This window comes from Hetaerina americana, unplaced genomic scaffold, assembly GCF_022747635.1.
Source record: "Hetaerina americana unplaced genomic scaffold, ioHetAmer1.1.p SCAF_113, whole genome shotgun sequence".
NCBI lineage: Eukaryota > Metazoa > Arthropoda > Insecta > Odonata > Calopterygidae > Hetaerina > Hetaerina americana.
Window position 1 is genome coordinate 110,058 of NW_027286215.1, and position 7,214 is coordinate 117,271.

General features: G+C 39.6%; 1 long non-coding RNA gene across 1 annotated transcript; it reads right to left on the reverse strand.

The window, feature by feature from the left end:
• Nucleotides 1-306: 306 nt before the first annotated feature.
• LOC139685454 (uncharacterized) lies at nt 307-5,537 on the reverse strand. Its single transcript, XR_011700109.1, has 3 exons — nt 5,519-5,537; nt 4,378-4,559; nt 307-501 (listed from the first exon to the last, which is right to left on the reverse strand). It is a non-coding gene; the product is annotated as an uncharacterized lncRNA (long non-coding RNA).
• Between the last annotated feature and the right edge of the window lie 1,677 nt (nt 5,538-7,214).

Here is a 7,214-nt window from a genome sequence, read left to right on the forward strand (position 1 = left end):
ACAACTTAACTGTTTTTATATACAGTCCACTTTTTGATAACTTTTAACTGAACATAGAAATTATATCCAACCGAACCATGGCTTGGTATTATAAAAGCACCTTGCTTTTATAGCGATAACTGAACTGTTTTAGTTTACAGTCCACCTTTTGATACCTTATAATTAACATAGAAAATTTTTGCAATGGAACCGTGGCTTGGTTTTAGAAAACGTCTTACCCTTATACCAGTACTCAACACTTTCTATTTACAGTTCATCTTTTGATGTCCTTCAGCTGAACATGGGAGTATTAGAAGTACCCCTTCTTCTTCTTGCTATGAAGATATCGTCACTATGCATTGCCAGAAATGTTATCATACCTTTCTCTTTAAATGTTATACCCATCGCATGCACACCAGCTGAAACATAATGCATCATTTTTAGATTCTCTTCACCCCAATTTTTAATTTCAATCTATTTTTCTTGTGTTTTCCTTCTTCCTTGGATCCATTCCTCTGCATCCTGCGATAGGGTAAGTATATAGGATAATATGTGTTGATTAATTCAAAGATTCAAAAAAATAAATAATTTGATTCTATGTGCATTATTTTTAAAGTAAATCTTTTAAATGTTTACTTTCTTTTTAAATTTTAAAATGCGAGGTTCTTTTCAATGCATTGTGTTTTAAAATATTTAATATTGGAGCAAACGCAATTTAAAAGATATGGTAAAGAAATATTAACTGTCAATTTTATATTTTAACTACCTTTCTAATATTCTTTTCCGATGGCCTACAGCTTTCTTCTAACCTCTGTCCATTCCCTCCTTCCTAAAATAAACCATTTCCTATTCCACTTACAGAGAGACTCCCGGGAATTTTTCCAGTACCTATGCAAAATACGCCCCCACCGCTCACCTGGCCTAGATGCTCTCAGCCCTAAATTCATTCGCAATGGCGCTTCAGCCCGTTAACAAACTTTAGCCATCTTTTATAATTACTGTTTTCCCCTATGAACCTTCCCTCCTCAATGGAAATGCACTAATATCATTCCGATATGTAAAACGGGTCCAAAGAATGATGTTTGAAACTATCGCCCTATCTCATTGCTTCCAGTCCAGTCCTTCATTTCTGAACGTATTATTCCCAACAGGATATTTCACCTCTCCCTTTTTATCTTCCCAGCAGCATGGTGTCCTCCCAGGCAGATCATGCCTGCAAATCTCGCTGTCTTTTAGCCCCATGCTGTCATGGCAATAGACAATTCAAGTCAACTTGATGCCAACCACCTTGACTTCTCCAAGGCTTCCGATGCGCTGCATCATCAGCTCTTCCATCATAACCTCAGCCAACAGTTCGGCATTCATGGTATGTTCCTAAGCCTTCTCTCTAGCTTTCTCACCCACAGAACCCAGCATGTGATACTCTCGGATGCTTCTTCCTCTTGGTCTTCTGTCATGTCTGTGGTTCCCCAGGGCAGTGTCCTTGGGCCATATCATTTCAATTTATTCGTTAATGATCTTCCTTCCAGTCTCCTCTCCTCCGAGGTCCATACACTTCTCTACGCTGTTAATCAAGATTTACAGGCAAGTTAATAACACTGCTAACTGTATTAACCTTCAACCCTCCTTACATTAAATTTCCTTATCTGATGCCTGGAAGCTTAACTTTAACCCTTGAAAATTCTTCGTCAAAACCCCTCCACAACACCCTAATATCGATTATTGATTTGTCCGGAACTGCTCTCTTTCTTCAACTTCAGGATACAACTCAATCCACCCACTCCCTACTCCATCTGCCTATTCCTAGACTCTCTCTCACCAAGCTCTCATCTTTATTTTGCCTCTCTTCCCATCTTAATTCACTCACTCCCGCTATCCATCCTTTTAAAGCCTCATTGTTTATTGTTATGCTGTTATTTCCTTTTGTCCTTTTTCATGTCTGTTACATATTTTTCACTCTTATTTGGCGCTACTGATGTAAGTGAAAAATGTTTTCAAATAAATAAATAAATAAAATTTTAGGGAAAAGGCCCTCCAAATGGACTTGTCTTGTCGTGGTGGAAGGGATAGGGTGTTACCACCACCAGAAGAATTGCACCGTTACGCAGAGACCTAAAGTTAACATGATCTAAAGCACTTCAATTATTTCTCAAATCTCCAATGAAACATGAGTAGTTGTAAACTAGAAGTAAATGTTTCTTGCAAATATTGTCGAATGCCAGGTGTGTAGTCATCCTCTGCCATACACCCCAAGCGTGGTTGACTGTAGTCGGCACTAGGCAGATGTCGATATTGCCTAACATAGTGAAGAATGAATTCGAAAGAACGAGCCGAGGCCCTTCAATGGTTGCAAGTGACGTAATTTATTTCATTTATGTACTCTGCAAGCCACCGCTAGGGTGTGTTGGACGGGGGGTCAATACTAAACCCCAGACTAATTTTTAAAGATTTATAATGGATAAGACACTCATTGCAATATTACTCCTGATGGTTAACTCTTAGCTATAATCTTAGTTGTGAAATCTTAAAATAAGCTGCCTTTTGGGTGCGAAACCAGATATTTTTCTGTGCATTTACGCGTAAATATATCTACATTGAGAATAACCCGTTCACAAAAACAATATTACGAATAGCACGTGTAATAAAAAACTATGAGTGAAGTTTCGTAAAAATAATGTCAATATTAGAAAGCCGATGCGGGTTGGAAATAAAATTAATGCCATGGATTTTGACCGTCATTGGTTGAGGAAAACATTTTCGACCGCATGAAGTGCCGGGGGTGGTGGATGTGACGGCGAACAAATCTTACGGCTTGCGACTTGTTGATAATTGTTTTAAGATGTTAAAATGAACTAACTTGGTTCTTAGAAGATGATATGCTTTGATAAACTGAGAAGCGAATCAAAATTATCAGAGGCCCAGGATTGGGATAACTTACAGGGGGCCATCGTTAAATCGCAAAATACGAGATAGCATTATCCAAGTATGGCCTTCCAACACCCCTGAAACAAACTCTCGCGCAGGCGTGTATTCCTCCCTGTAACGTACCCAAGGGGTGGCTTACAAGATACTTTGAGTTAGTGAAAACCAAGCAGGTTTCCCCAAAAGATAAATCCTGAGACACAAATTGTACTTTAAAACTACCCCTTTATTGAATTCGGGAGAAAAAAACATCCCGGTGGAGGCGATTTTGGCGACACGCTTTATGAAAGTTTTTCACGAAATAATTCCAGGTAAACTACTCAAAAATCTACCGAAGTATGACACAGCTGAAATATCCAGAACAGAATTAACATATGAATGGTCACCCAGTAAGGGTAGTCTAATAAGGGGTCAACTGTAATGCAGTCGAAGTCACTTCAGACTCTCCCGAGGTTATTTTCGACGGATCTCTTTCATTCCTCCCCTACGTTAATGGGGTTATTCCTGTGCATTTATGAAAGATACGTTTATTTTTCTACGAAGCAATAGTATAATAACACGACGGTAGTTGTCGGGAAAAGTTAGTCTAATCAGTTGGTGTTCAACGCTGTTTCAAGAAATACTGTTTAGAGATTAATTAAAAATAAGTTCATTTTGAAAATAATTGGGAATAATAGTAATTCCCTAGCGATTACCTACCTCTTCTATTATAACGAAATAGAAAGTCTAGATTCGACTTAATAATTAGGCCTATCCTCACCTAGTAATTACTCTCCTGGGCGAGACGTATTCGGGGAATAAGTGGACCTAGAAGGCAATTGAATTCATGTGAAGCCTATTGGCGAAATATGGCGAGGAAATAGAATAACAAGCTTGGCTGTCGAAAGTATACCCTCATTTAGAAAGTATCGCCAGGGTACTATGAGACTAAGGATTATCGCATCGGTTGTGGAACCTTGATTTTTCACCATTTAAAACGAAACATTATCCGTCCAAGACCTTCATTGTACAAAATAAAACTGCAAGCTTAGTATGAACAGACGGGAATCACCAGCCTAAGCGGCAAGAAAGGTAACTGCTCATCAAAGCATTGGACATATAGTAGTTTCATAGACCCAATCATCCTACGAAACCCATTAGGTAATCCCTAAGAAGATTCGCCCTCCAAAAAATAACAGCTTTTGATAAGTAGAACCTCGCTGAATATATTTTCGCAACTTCAAATCCCATTACTCAAAAATATAAACCGCAATGATAAGGCTAAGGCAAAGTTTGAAGCTGGATGCCATTAGGAGGAACTAAAGCAAATGGATGGAGTTTACATATCTCGAGGAATAGGAAAGAACGAGGAAGAGAGCGAAAGTGAAATCTTGCCCTCCACGAAAGAGGTCAATCCGACGTGGTCGTCTTTAACAGGGTCATCAATGGATTTCATTAATAAATTTTGGGAGATTCAGGTAAGAAGTGTCAACTTACAATTATTCCAATCCGTTGTAATCTCCGAAGTTCCATTCCCTCGGAATCATTATTTCCTTCTTGCACCTCCAGACGTGTTCCTCAATACACCCCTCATAACACTGTACAATCTCTTTATCCCATAGCAATGTAGCAGTACTCCTGTCTCAGGGAATTCTTTTTACGTAACAACGATCGTATCACTGTAAATAATTCAAAAGCTTTCATTTTCAAAGTATTCTTTGAATTCAGAAGAATACACTTTCGACAATAAAAGAATACCTAGTCATTACGACATTGAATGATAGACTCCGTTTTTTGCATATTATACCGTTACTTTTTCGACTGAAATACTTGCAAGTAATTTAACATCTAAACTTTTGCACAAGTAATCTATCTTTTTGACAGTCAGTAACCTTATGGTGAGTGTTCGAAACACCTAATCCAACGTCATCAAAACGGCAGTTTTTTACCAAAAACGAGTTTCCAACGGCGGCCTGAGTCAGACGGACCCATAGTAAAATGGGGCCAAAGGCTCTCGAGAACTCTCAGCACCTCGTGACCTGGGCCTTTGCTCTCGCGGGCGTAAAGATCCGGGTCTTTCGAGTTTCATAAGTATTTTAGATTGCTCGTTTAATTGGTATGGGAGCAAGGTGCAATTAGATGTGATGGCTACTGTTCGAAGAAATAATTACCTACATGAAAAATATCGAATGAACGACCGACTGCAGATGACGAAGAGTCAAAAAATTCAAGGCTTCATTACATTTGGAGAAAAAATACGCTGAGATATTGGCTATGTTTAAAAAAATCTGCAATCTTGTTGAGGGAAATTTAAAACGCTTCATACCGTCCCGTACCACATTATCTCAGCCTGCATCGCATCGCACTACTTCCCGTTCATTATACATTTTTAATAAATTTTAACTTTTCTCTAGCAAACTTCAAAAGGATAAATTGCTCACCATCGTACGAAAAATCAGTCCCCAAAGAAGTCCCATAATTACGATGGAATTGACGTATCCATCGTTTTCGCATTTATAATTATAAAACTCTCTCGCAGAGAAAGAATTACACCCCCTTTTTCGCAAGTGCAGCCCCTAACATAAGGCAATCAACATTAATCGTAAAAGGCTCGAATATTAAACAAGCATGGACTCACCTCCTTCCCAAACGACGACCCAGGACCAACTGAACGGATTAGCGAATCGGAGGCATGGCGGGAGACCAAAACCGTTGGATGACGTCATTCGTTAAATTTGAAAATGTGCCAATCATGTAGACTTTTAAAAGTAAACAAAACATACATAAAATCTTTCCATCATGATTTTGGATATCTAATTTCAAAACTATTTTCCCTTTATAAATGAATATATTTAAACTCAATATTAATTTTGTTTCGGAATACAGCTTCCCGCCATATTTAATTCTTCAACACCCAGATGGCGCCAGGGAATGTAGTTAGCCCCTCCCACAAGCAATCTCAGGACGCCGACTGCTTCACGGTGGAGCCGCGCAACGGCACAGGGACCATACGTACCTGAGAAATATCGGATTAGATCCTGGTATCTCTGCCTTTCCCTTGCTCCCAACGACAAGAAAACCTCTCTCCTGCTGACTAGCGCTCTTGAATCAATCACGGTTACTTAATATTTGCCAGAGTAAGTACACGCACACTGAGATGACCCGCCTTTCTTAACGACATGATCACACGAAATTAAGCACTCACTCTCGGCCGCCCGAATCGTCGTTCTGCACGCGATATTAAATATTCGGCTGGACAATAGCCATCCATTGTCGAAGACACTTTGTAATCATCCGTTGGCGAAATTAGGAACGTACTACGGCCATAGAAGCCTGGTACACTCGGGAAGGTCACCATTGCGATCCCTGGGACATCAGGAGTATCCAGTTAGCAATCGAAACAACACACGTTCCCGGGATTAAACCATCCGTCACCAAGTTGTACCAAAACTGCATCCAATGTTACGAACCTGGAGGCTCTTCCTGCTGCCAATCGAGGTTTTGCCTAAACGGACTCTTCTAATTGAATACAACAGGACCAAACTCTCCTCTTCTCTGCACATAACTTGAGAATTAAACGGCCGAATATCGACATTCAACCGAAATGATTTAAAGAAAAACTGAGGCTTAGGACAATTTCTTTAAATGCGAAATATTACCTTTGTCAGGCTTTTTTCCTTTGCTTGGGTTTCATACTGGCCGTACAATGCATGCCCTTGAAGTGACTGCGATAACACCAATTCTCATTCTTTTGTTATGTGCTTTTTGCTTCCGACCCTCTGCCTGTTAAGGGTCCCTCGTTTCAGCGTCCTTGGTGATGCCTGTTGTATAAATTGAAGAAAGTTCCGACGCAATATTCTTAGAGCGCAAAGAAAAGATGCTTATGGCAAAACGTGACATCTTGTTAACTACATGAACATGTATTCTCTTTGAAGGAAATGAGATTTTAAAAGAACCTTCAATTTGTGTTTGGATGCTTTTCTCACTTGTATTTTCAGCTTATTGCAGAGGCCTGAGAGTTCGAGCGGGATTATGTGATCTCGGAGAAGCGTACAAAGCTGAGAAAAGGACATTAGCGGCAAAGAAGGAACATAACCAAAATTGCGGAGCGGGAAAAAGGCATTGAATTTCCTGGACATTCCGCAAATACGAGGATGTGAGTGATTGTATTTAGCATGCATTGACCATGTTCCTAAATGTTTTGTGAATTCGTCTTCCACATACACCCCTCACACTTCTGTTTTATAAAAGGTTACCCATGGTGGAAAAGTCTTGTGTTATATGGCTAAAGGAAACTTACCCTCTCCCCTCTATTAATTTACTTCAGCCATCAC